Source organism: Anabrus simplex, chromosome 6 (assembly GCF_040414725.1).
Source record: "Anabrus simplex isolate iqAnaSimp1 chromosome 6, ASM4041472v1, whole genome shotgun sequence".
Classification (NCBI taxonomy): Eukaryota; Metazoa; Arthropoda; class Insecta; order Orthoptera; family Tettigoniidae; genus Anabrus; species Anabrus simplex.
In genome coordinates, this window is record NC_090270.1 from 187835864 (window position 1) to 187849257 (window position 13394).

Sequence of the window (13394 nt, forward strand, 5' to 3'; positions counted from 1 at the left end):
CACCTTCTCCGAGCATCTTCTTCACCGTCACAAATCTCCCAGCCTGAGAGATGGCGTCACCATCTAAGAGGCCTGCCTCCCCCTTCAAGATAGGAATTGAAAACATTTTAGGAGTAGTAGCAGAGGTTGGCCTGCGCCATAAATCCAAACAAATTTTTCCTAATACGTATGTAAGAACATACTTCCCTCCAATAAAATTCACACGACACTTCTCTCTTTCTCTACACCCAAAGGAGTAGTACCGTAATAGAAAAAAAACACTTGTTTACAGAGGATGGATGGCCAAATTCGAAGGTCTGAACAGCAGTGAGTGGAAGGAGCTCTTTTGATGATCATCAGTGTATCAGGTCTTCACTCCCCCTGTTGGTGGGAGCAGAGGCAGATCCAGGAATTCCTAAAGGGGAGGGGGGGGGTGTAACATTTTTTTAACATACCGATGCCCATGAATTTTAGATTACCGGTACTGCTACTAACCATGCAAAGTCATGCAAGCCACCGCTAACAACTACGTATTCCCCTGTTTTGGTCATGTGTCAAGATTATTTTGAATTAGTAATAATATTAATAATATGAAAATACATAGTTCCCATTTAATTTCACCAACCTGTTTTCTTGTGGCAATCTCAACATCATTTGAGATACTATAGTGGAAATGTTAGCTATTTCCACTGAAGTACTAGGAACACATCCTTATTTTATCATCTGCAGATCCTTTCTCATTTTCAGTGCCTAATAATCATATCAACGCCACTAGAAGAAGCCTTACCTGCAGAATTTTGACATGTTTTTCTTCTGCTTCATTTTTTGGCTATTTGAAAATGATAAAATTTAAACACTACAAATTTTGGTTTGTTACCCATGACGTAGAAAACAGTAAACTTTCAGCTAATATTTCAGGTATTACTTGTGAAGTAAAACTACTTCTGAAACACATTCACCGTGAATGTTAATGCACCATAATCTGCAAGCTCCTCATAACTTCTTGTGAAGCACTGTACACATACGGTTGCTGAGGTACAATGGCACATGCCAACGTGCAGTCTGTTGTTATCTATTGTTGGCAGTCCGCCATTCACTGCTAGGTTGAGGCCAATTTTATTAGTTTCCTGAAAGGTGTTTGTTTGTTTGTTTGTTTGTTTGTTTGTTTGTTTGTTTGTTTGTTTGTTTGTTTGTTTGTTTGTTTGTTTGTTTGTTTGTTTGTTTGTTTGTTTAATGATGAACATAACAGGCTTCCAACAAATTACAATGTTCACAATCTACGAATAAGAATTACACTACCGTACTAAACATTAACTGAATACATTGGAAATGTGAAGAATACAATGAACTACCCAATTTAGATTTGAGGGCTCCAAACAAGAAAAGGTTGGTATTACAATAAAAAATAAACAGTTACTAAAATAAATTATTTGTGCAATGGTGCACAATAAAAAGTGAAGCCTCCGTGGCTCAAGCGGCAGCGCACCGGCCTCTCACCACTGAGTTCTGTGGTTCAAATCCTGGTCACTCCATGTGAGATTCGTGCTGGACAATGCGGAGGCGGGACAGGTTTTTCTCCAGGTACTCCAGTTTTCCCTGTCATCTTTCATTCCAGCAACAATCTCCAAGAACATTTCATTCATTAATCATTGCCCCAGAGGAGTGCGACAGGCCTCGGCAGATGGCACAATTCCCATCCTCGCCGCTAGAGGGGTGCTTCATTCATTCTATTCCTGACCCGGTCGAATGACTGGAAACAGGTTGTGGATTTTCATTTTATAATAAAAAGTAACACATTTAGTTATGAAGCTAAATTATATGAACAGTCTTAGAAGAGAGAGCAAAAAATAAACATGACACAGATGCAAAAAAATATTGTTATCAAGGCTGCAACAGAGACAAAGCATAATAAAGATACAAAATATTGTTATGCAATTGCTGATAAAAGATAGGAAAAATGTAGAAGAGAGGAAGGACAATAACACATTGTTATGTAGCATGTAAATGATTTCATAAAATTGCGACAGATGTCTTAACTACTGAGATTGCAATATCTTTTAGTTACTATTCAAGGGATGTATGCTCTTCCCTAGCGAACATTAGTGACATACTTATTTAAGGCAGTAAAAATAGCACAGCATTTAGAAAAAAAAAGTGCCATCACTTCACCTGTTTCAGTCAATCATAGTATTGCACTCTGCAATGTAAAATGCTACAATAAAGAAGTTGTTACATGTAATTAATCTCATAATAGAACCGTAACTACTGGTGTTCACGTCATTTCAACCTTAGTTTCGTCGCCATGCGCCTTTTAACTGGTTCAGTTTGACTCGTACTATTCAATAAACTCTATTTTAACTTTTGTTTTTGCTCCGTTTAAGAACTCCATCGTTAATAATTAATCCACGCTTCACGCATTGACATATATTTTAAGATCCACTATATCTATATTTTTTTTTACTTTAACAACCTCATGATTGTTTTAACTTTACAGACTACCATCGTTCAATGTATTCCACTACAAATACTTGCTGTTAATCTGTACATATTGTTACAATTTCAAGTCTAATGTTATCATTTTACTTTTTATTATGGCACTGTCACTCTTTTAATATTTTTTATCATTTCAGCTCAGGGCCCTGACCTAATCTTTGTAAATTAACGGCTGATGATGTTCGCTATGTCGAACAAAACATGTTCCATTATTTAAGACACCTCATGATTATTTTATAATTCAATGAGTAATGTATTGTATTGAGTAGGTGGTTGTTAATAAAAGGATTTTATAATTTTAAAGAAGTTGTTTGCGAACAATTTTATTAAAATCACGCAGCCTTTCTTATACACCATCCCAGGTAATATCCTTTCCAATGTAATATATACACATGGCCAACATGTTAAATTCAGTTCTAGACACAGAGAAAATTAAAATACAGAGTACCAAGCGAGTGACTACATGGTTTGGGTCATGTAGCTGTCAACTTGCATTCAGGAGATGGTGGGTTCAAATCCCACTATCGTCAGCCCTGCAAATGGTTTTCCAGGGTTTCCCATTTTCACACCAGGCAAATGCGCGACCTGTACCTTGATTTTCTTTTTTTTGCTAGTGGCTTTACATCACACCGACACAGATAGGTCTTATGGCGACGATGGGATAGGAAAGGCCTAGGAATTGGAAGGAAGTGACCATGGCGTTAATTAAGGTACAGCCCTAGCATTTGCCTGGTGTGAAAATGGGAAACCATGGAAAACCATCTTCAGGGCTGCTGACAGTGGGATTCGAACCCACTATCACCCGGATGCAAGCTCACAGCTGCGCGCCCCTAACCACATAGCCAACTCGCCCAGTGTGTGCCTTCATTAAGGCCATCGTTGCTTCCTTCCAGCTCCTAGACCTGTCCTATCCCATCATCTTCATAAGACCTACCTATGTTGATGTGAAGTTAAACAAATTACTTTTTAAAACAATGTTTAAATATTGTGTTCATGTTATTACCTCCGCAACACGCAGGGACAGACTGACAATCAATTGCAAGCAGTTCTTACACAATGGGCAGCTCTGTGTGTGTGTGTGTGCGTGCGTGTGTGCGTGTGTGTGTGTGTGCGTGCGTGCGTGACCTAGAGTTTTAATGGGCTTAAGAGGTTGCTTTACATCTAAATTACCTTCCAGCAAAAGTATTGACAAAAATTTCACTTCTGCTCCAGAAACACTTCTACTCCCACTGTGTAGATTAGATGATTGTATATACATTATTATTGTGGATTCCTTCTCGGTGCTCGTCCTCACCAGAAACTAGTCGTTAAATTTTATCCTCTTCCTCATCCTTATGGTCTATTATAACTATCTCAATGGCTTAATTTAAATCAAGAATTTCATATTTGGTCTGTATTGAATAGAGATTATAAAACAATAAGTTAGATTGTACAATTTCTTCCTTTCTAATACAAGATTTGTTGGTTAAAATTACAAACTTATTTATTTATGGTACCTGTTTCATCATCCATGGACGTCATCAACAGCCAATTAGGGTCATTATATGGCTTAAGTTCCATCTCTTTGCCGTTAATCACAAATTTATTAGCCTTAATAATGTACGGTACTTGTCATGAAAATGAAATCACACACAAAGGCAGTGAGATTTCTGTCCTTCCAGGGAATAGCATTTGTCCACTTCAAAAAAACATGTTGCTATTTGTTTGGATGGTATAAAATAATATCTTGACTCATTATTGCTCCTTGCAACCCAACGTACAACCGATTACAATACAACAAAGCATGTTTCCTTCACAGCAATATACTCACAAAATATAGAAACTCATTAAAATGCTGTGCTAATGACGGAAGAAATACACAAAATACCTTTTCATTATGTTGTCAGTGTTGTCAACATGAGCGGTATCTTGCCAAATCTAGATATTTTGAAGAGGGTCATAGAGGTAAAATTTATTCATCACTATTATTACTGAAAAATCTGGAGGTTTTTGAATGGTGAGGTGGCAGTTGTAATAGATTCAACCATTCAAAATGCATAAGCAATAAGCAATGTCCTTCGGATTGCCTTTGTTTTATTCTGTACAGAGGTCTGATGCATTATTTTCAATCAAGGTAATGTCACATGAACATTCACAGATTCGCAAAACAACTTCCGCGTGCAATATGAGGTACATGCATTAGCAACTAAAGCAGCTAGCGACCGCCATGCCCTAGTTTTGGTCGAGGTGTATGCTGCAGACAATAACAAGTGTACAGGCGTGCAGAGAAGCAATTGCACTTTCCCTTATATACGCTATGGTGTTAGGTTTAATTTCATTAAACAAAAACAACTCTGTAAATTTTTAAATGTAAATAGAGAGGGAGAGGGGTGACTAAAGCCCCCCTTAGCTCCTTCCTTGATCTGCCTCTGGGTGAGGGGCGATAGAATACACCCAATAGTATCCCCTGCCTATCATAAGAGGTGACTCATTGAGGACCAGAGTCTCTCACCATGGGAGCATGGATTGGCGAACACAGTTCCCCTAACTGAGTCTGGCATTGCTTCCTATTGTTATCTTTCCTTTCTGATATACCTTGAACAACTCTTGTTCTCCTCCAATCCCCAATGTGGTATAAGATTTGCAAGGCCTAGCGAATCTTTCATCTTCATGCCTTTCATGATCCTTCCCTTTCTTTTGCTAATTCTTTTATTCTTCAAGTGCCAGACTTCTTCCATTTTCCTTCCCCTATGGGTGGGGGCGGTAAAACAACATCCATGGTATCCCCTGACTGTTGTAAGAGGCAACTAAAAGGAGGACTAGAAACTTTCAACATGGGAGTGTGGATTTGTGACCATGATTCCATTCACTTGTGTCAGGCTCCTCACTTTTGTTCTTTTCTGATCCCAACATATTAAGTTTTCAAGGCCTAGTGAGTCTTTGATTTTCATTCTTGTGCTTTTCTTTTGCCAATGCCTTAATTTTTCAAAGTGTTGGACCTCTTCCATTTTTGCCCTCTGATTAGTGTTAATAGAAGATGGTTGCCCAGTTGTCCTTTCTTTTAAAACAGTAATCACTGCCTCCATGAATCTTCAAATTTGTTTTGATTAGTGTTAAAGAAAGGATGATTTCCCAGTTGTAATTCCCCTCAAAACAATCACCACCAACATCTTTTAGGTTCCTACGAATAGTCCCATAAGTTGTTGTTGTTGTTGTAACCTATGGCTTTATTGGGAATGAACTCCAATACAAAACTGATATCTCTACACAACAGTAATATACAAATAACATTAATAATGTGCAGGTGTATTATGGAACAGAGTCTTGTTTCATCTTGTTCCTGGCTGTCCAGTATAGGGCTGCTAAATTTCCTTGTTTTTATTGGGTTGGGTTGAGTCCTGTGCACTGAAGTAGGTGTTTCAAGTTCATCACTGATCCAGTAATTTTGCAGATGGTACACCTTTCCGTTGGGTATATTTTGATTTAAATGAGAGAGAGAGAGAGAGAGAGAGAGAGAGAGAGTGTGTGTGTGTGTGTGTCTGTGTGTGTGGAGCCAAGTTAACTGCCATGTGGCTAGGAACAACAAAACTTTCACTCTTGCAGAAGTATGAAAAAACTGCTGCTGGAAGGAATTGAACTGGTGATCCCTGAAAGTTGGAAAATGTGTGTAAAACACGTCATTGAGACAGAAGAAAAATGAATGTGGGATATAGACCAGTTAGTAGATGATGCCATTGAACGGATAGTAATAAATGTGAATGACTCTGACAGCGATGATGATGATGATATGGAGGGGATTGAGTAACTTATCTTTCTTCCACAGGTGGCATTGATGAGTACATTAACTTTCAGAATTGTATTGAATATCTTGATTCATTCTGGTGATTGTATAAATGTTGTACAGTATTCTTCTTATGACATGTTAGTTACAGATTATTTGAAATAGTTATCAAACTCGTGGTTTCTTGACTGATGTTTCTTGTGACTACTACTGCAATGCGCATATGGCCGGTCTTGTTATTTTTATCTCCCAGATAATTTGAGATAGGGTATTGCTAGATGTGCAGCTAAGCAGTCATGTCTTGTTTTCAATCTGAAGATCACCACTGCTTCTTTCCTTGACTTGCTTTTATTTTTTTCCCATAGGTCATTTATTAATTGTAATAAGTTGGGTAGTTTCTTTCTTCCATTTTCCAATGTTTTTCTTTGTGATTATCTTCTTGATTGAGTTAGCTGCCAGAGGTTTGGTTCTCATGTAGGTATTAGTGCTTTTCTTTGCTAGTTTATCTGCCAGTTCGTTGCCTTCTACTCCTACATGTGCGGGGATCCATTGTAAAGTGATGTTTCTCTTTAAAGTTTTTAATTTCGTTAGTAGATGTTTAATGTCATGAATTCTTCATGAGTGGGGTTTGGTATTTGAGGATACTGATTGTATGGAAGCTAGTGAATCTGTGAGTAGGACTGCTTTTTCAAATGAATTGACTCTATAAATTAGATTTTGTAGGGTAAGATAGATGTTTTCTATTTCTCCATTGAAGTTGTTAGGATATCTGCCTACTGGAGCATATTGTAAGAATAATTAGCAGAAAACTCCAGTGCCTTCTCCTCTGTAATGTATTTGTGGGCTTTCTTTGAAGACCCTTAAAGTTACTCACATCTGTAGCACTTCTTAAGCACCACGTGTTCCCCGGGTGGTGCAAAATGAGTAACAGCATGGCAACAGTATCTCTTAGTCTTGTACGTTGCATTTCTGGATAATCTCCCTTTCACACCCATGCTCACAATGGAAGGAGATTGCATACTGCTCAGATGCCTTTCCTTCTTCATATCCTGTAAATTTTCTGTATGTTTCATTGTTGTTGTTGTTGTTGTTGTTGTTGTTGTTGTTGTTGTTAGTCGTTTAATTGCTTCCGACCATCTATGACCCCATAGACGAAAGTGCGTCATTTCCTTCTGGCCTGCACTATTGCCTGAAGACTTCCCAAATTGAGATCTGTGACTTTCTTGATGCCATCAATCCACCTCATCTGTTCTTGCCCTCTTCTCCTGTTACAATCATTCATCCCCAGCATTAAGGTATTTTCCAGCGAATCATGTCTTCTCATAATATGACCAAAGTACTTCAATTTTTGTTTCAATATTTGTCCTTCTAATAATCAGCCTGGGTTGACTTCCTGTAATATGGACTTTGAAGTCCATGGAACGGAACTGTAAGGAGTTGTCTCCAACACCATAGTTCAAATGCATCTATTCTTCGATGTTCAGCCTTTGTTATTGTCTTCTGTACACATTGTGGCAGTTCCAAGTTGGCTGGTTTCTTGACAGAACCTATGAATTTCTATGTTTCATAGGGACAGTATCATTCCTTATCTCTGACCATTTTGCAGTGATTTCTGTTGGGAAGATGAATGGCTGTCAGGATTTTAAGCAGCTCATCTTTTGCATAGGTTCATTGGTGAGGATAAGAGCTGAAGAATGTGGATTATCCTCTAATTTTTCCCTGGGAAGTACACTTTTACTGTGCAGATTAGGTAGTACAATATGACATAAAAATTGTCCTAATTAAAGAATTTAACTGGACATCAATCTTCCTTAAATGCGCTTCGTTAAGCAGTACTAGGGCACAGTATCCCTCCCTCAGCAGAAAAGACTAATGTTAAAGAACGTCATCATCATTTTATTGCTGTAGCTTACTATGCGATTCCACACAACTTAACTGCAAGATGTTATTGCACAACCTTAATTTTGTCACAGTATTATCTATATGTATCTTGAAATACAGAGTATCAAGATAATATTATTAAGGTTCATTAAACACATTGTGCATAAAATTAATATATTGCATTAAAAGAACTTCATTTTTAAGCCCATATTTTCATCCATAACCCGGGAGTGGTGGTGTAGGGTCTTTGTGACCTGGCACAAATTTATTTTGTTTGATTGCGCTTATTTTTAAACTTAGAAATATTGGTTGCCACGTACCTCTCCCCATATTCCTTGCCTTATGTCTGAGGTCAATGGCTTTGGAGCGAAGGTGTTCATTCTTAGAAAAAGGGATTATTGCCAAGCGGTGTTGAACCCTGCACCACCAGGCCCGTTCGTCAGAAGTACAACAGCAGCAGTGTTGAGTGTACCCAGTGACTTACTTGTGTAATCATGTTAGGAATCCATTCAGTCAATCCCTTGTCACTGAAATGAATAAATGAAGAGTATGAGGCAAGGGTGTTATCTCTTTTACAGTCTGTGGAAGTGGAAGAAATTTTAGTAAAAGTGAGGGTGAATTAGAAGTAGTAGAGGACAGATTGCTAATGAAGAAGTAGTAAATATTAATGATGATGATATGCCTCTTTCACAACAGTTTAGGACCATAATAGGAAAGAGTGGTGTTACAAAATGGACAAAAATTCCTCCTCCTAAAAACTCCCGTACTCGAATCCACAACATTGTCACTCATTTACCGGGAGTGAAACTCATAGCAAGAAGTGCATCATTGCCTCAAGAAGCTTGGAAAATTTTTTCACGAATGAAAATATATTGCAAATCACTGTATACTGTATCGACACGGACCTGGAAAATGACAGTCGGAGGAAGTTATACTCGCAAACAAATTACTTACCACGATATGGTTTGTCATGAAGAGGATAATTATTACCAGTAGCGTAATTATTTTGGAAGGACACCTCCTAACCACCCAGGGATATACTACAGGAATAGCATTACATAGTTAATAGAATCTAACCCTGTCAGTTGAATTCAGCAAGATAAGGTGTTTAATAAAAAATTATTCCTGTGCATGACAAGTTTTTAGTTTTATAAATTTCATGTGCTGTGAAGCTAATTAGTATTGGATATATACAATTATTTTTGATACATTACCATGCTATTGAGTTAATGAACCTAATACATCAATATATGATATATAAAAATTAGTCATCTTGTTATTAGAGCAAGTCTAATCATAGTGGTCAGAAAGTGCCCCACGCCACCTCTCATGTTGCATCAACACGGGCCACCTGCCCAGGGTTAACAAGTGTTATGGTTTTTCTGCAGGAAATTCCACCTTTACAATACCAAATTGATTTATTCCTTATCAGGATAACATTATAGGTACCTACATGTTATGTCTTTTTAAAAGACATCTTCAGCCATTAAGGAAATAATGTTAAAAAGGCAAAAATACAGTTCCATTTCTCAAAACACTGAAATGTTTCTGTCCAAATCTTAAATTTCCATGGATTCTGGTCAAGTTTGAAAAAAAAATTAAATAAATATGCAAAAATTTACTAAAAATATGTCATAGCTCGTTTGAAAATATTAATTTTATTCATACCCATTACAGACACAAGTGAGAACTAATTCATTCTTTAATAATAAATCCTTTTTTTGATATATTCACTTCATCTAAATAGGGTATATTTGACTGATTTTTAAAAATTCAAATCCATAATTTGTGTGTGGGGGAGGGGGGGGGGGAGATAGTGCAGAATGAGCCCTCACAAAAAATGTCAGTGTTAGGTCTTATCTATTATAAAAATCTCTATGGGATCCATTCCACATCATGAATTCCATGTCAACCTCAACCATGTAAATTTTATGCCTTTAAGCCTTGACACTTGCTCCCACCTCAGAGGTTACGGGTGGAAAGGATGCCATTTACTGCATCCTTAATTGTGATATGGTTATTCCACCATATATTCAGTCACCAGAGCCTCGTCTGTGATAACAGGGAGCACCACGGGAAGGTGAGGTTGACTTTTGCAATTGGAGTGGCTATTTGCTGCGCATCCAAATGCCTTGCACCCCCAAGCATACAATGAATACCAAAAAATACTTTCAATTCCATTGGTGTAGAAGGCAGTTTCGGTTCTTAATTCTTCTCTTGTTGGTAGAACTGGCTGGTACAAAATGCTGCACTTAAGAAGAAATTTTCAGGGAAGTCCTTTGCTGGAATTTTAGACTCTTGCAGTTGAATCTCAATGTTCTCTCCACAAGGAAGATCTTTGGATTTGGACCAGATAAGAAAAGCGCAATTTATAAAGTGCTATTCAGCGAAAAATACCCAAACTTAAGAGAATTTAGACTAAAAATGACTTCAAAGTTTGGGAGCATGTACGTGTGTGAAAGTGCTTTTTCTTTATTTGAAATTCATTAAAAATCATTACAGAAGTCGACTTTCAGATTCTTTCTTGCTCCACCTTATGAGATTAACAACAACAGAGCTGGAGGTAGACATTCGTCCACTGGTAGATGAAGCTGATCGACAACAGTACTACCACTAAATTCTACTTTTTGAAGTTTTGTTTTGACTACATTATTGATTTCAGTTTGTAGTTAAGTTTCTTTTTCTTTTTTGCCATTTGTCAAATACTAATTCAAATAAACTGACATTGTTGAATGCTCTTCTTCAAATTACAATTGTTCCGAGCTTAACAGTTTCTGTTTAATTTCACTGTTTTATGCAATTGTAAAATAGTGTTTCAATCAACTAAAATGATTAAATCTTTGTTTCATTTGTACTATGCATATTATTTCATACTGGTTCCTCTGTTATATTTGCAGAATTTACAAAAGGCCTATCATTAAAGTGTGGCCCGCGATCATGCTTAAGTTTTCTCCGATGTGGCCTTCGAGCCCTTACAAGTTGGAAACCCCTGCTCTAGACTTAAGTCAAATTTGCCACTTTTGAAGGCACATAAACTTTAATCTTCAATGAAACCAAGCCCGGCATTTCAACCCCTATCATTTAGAGATAAATTCCCCCCTTTGGAAATTTAACAACCCTATTCAAACAGTACAAGACCTCCAAAAATCACAGTTTATCAACTAATGTTGGATCAGCAATTTTAACATTTTTAATATGATAGTTATAAGAAATACTTCAATTTTTTTACAGAAATAAGCACAATACCATAATACTTTATGTTACTTTGATAATTTCTGTGTCACACCCAGTTTGCCTTGTGTTGCACCATTCTAACATTGCATTCTTTGGCGATGTCGCAGACATATAAAACTGTAATATTCCCAAACGTGACATGTAATTCGCTTCTATTAGACAGATGGCGCCTCTTGCCATCAGAGGTTGACAAAGCATTTCTCTCTTGCTACTCGTTGCCTTTTGCTCTCTGAGAGAGTCAACAATGACTGGTGTCGAGAAGATGGAAGCGTCGGGCTGTGAAATGATTATGCTATATTTCAAATGGTATTATAAATGGATTTACTATTTGCCCTACATGACTCTCTATCTAGAGTCAATGTTCATAATTATAGAGAATCACTGGGTTCTATCCTACAAGGCTTAAGGTATTTACATAACTTTTTTGGTTTGTCATAGTTATGCTGAAATTGTGTTCTGAAATTCTAGCTCTGCAGGTTTATCATTATTAATTTGCTGCAGTCCGTATATTTCTTTCATTTTTTGTGTCTGTTTTTCGTACATTTATTCATACGTGAGGGTGGAGGATAACATTGATCTGTGTGAATGAGGTGCTTGCCTGTGGTTTTAATTTGAGACCTTTTATTATTTTTCTTCATGTCTACTGTTGGCTGAGCTTGTTTTGGTATTGATATTGTTTAACGCTAATGCTATGCATTTCATGTTCACCTTGGGCGAGGCGATATGAATATGTCATGTAGCGTGTATACTGTTTCATGGTCATAACTGTAATTGGATGACCCTGGCCTACTATGTGGCGATCCAGGATTACGATCTGGGTATTCGAATCAAGCTCGGGAGCCTGTGATTTTGCTTGTCATGCTGTACGGATTGTCTCGTAATCTGTCTTGACAACACTACCTATTTGGTCTTGCACATTCTGGTCTCTACGCTGTGCATGTATGTGTTTGTATGTTAGGTTTATGTTATTTTTCTGCATCTCACGGGTCTTATTTTTTACACCATCATTATTCCTCTTATTACATTTGCTCTCTGCTTTACTCGCCCGAGTACTTGTTTATTTTAATAGGTTTTTCTTCCTGTTTTATTTATTTAATTGTTAGACATGCTTATTGATCTCATAACTATGGCAACCTCTCAATCTCCTTATTTTATTTTGTTTTCTTTGCCAGGCTACTTCTCGGTGTTTTTGTTTCTGGGAATGCTGTCTCTTTGGAGATAATTATTGTGTTCACATCTTTGAATGTATGATTGGAGTTCAAGTCTAGCATTACCAAATGCTTTGTTTGTGTGGCTTTTTAAAGTATATGTTTGTTTCTTTCACGCATATCCAACTTCTCACTCTGGAGAAAGGAATGCTTTGCGTCAAGTGTTAATTCATTTTTCCAAGATAGAACTATTTTGATCACTATTGTTAACATATTTTGAAACACCTCTGTTGCATCCTCATTGATGTTTACAAAGCAGAATTCTGTGGTTAAAAGAAAAAAATATGACTGCGTGCACAATGCTCTTTACGTCTGTAAAAGTGAGTACCTTTTTCTCTGTATCCCCTATTTCTTTTCCTGTTTGCATATTCATTTGAATTTCATGTTATGTTAACAAATACTATTCTTGTGATCCCAATCTTTTATTGTGGGGTACATGCCTTTTCTACTTACTTTTATAAGTTTAAGAGGCACAAATTCAGTTCCTGCCAGTCTCTAGCCTCTTCCAACCAGTCCACAAGGTAAGTATTTTGTGTGCGTTAGGGCTGGGCGGTGGTGTAGAGTTGATTTCATAAGATCTTTTTCTGAAGATTTGTCAAAGACTTTCGTTTTATACAATAACGAAAATGATATAATTTACAAAACACCACTTTAAAGATGTAATTTCTTACATTTACATACTTATGTGTTACTAAAAGTTTGTGTACCCTCAACAGTGGTAGATTTGACCAAAAATCCATAGACAAAGAACTTGTTTGAATGCATGTTAATATAAAAATGTAGTTTTTCAACTGTGACAATTCTGAGAATTAAGCACTTATCATGATAATAAGATGTTA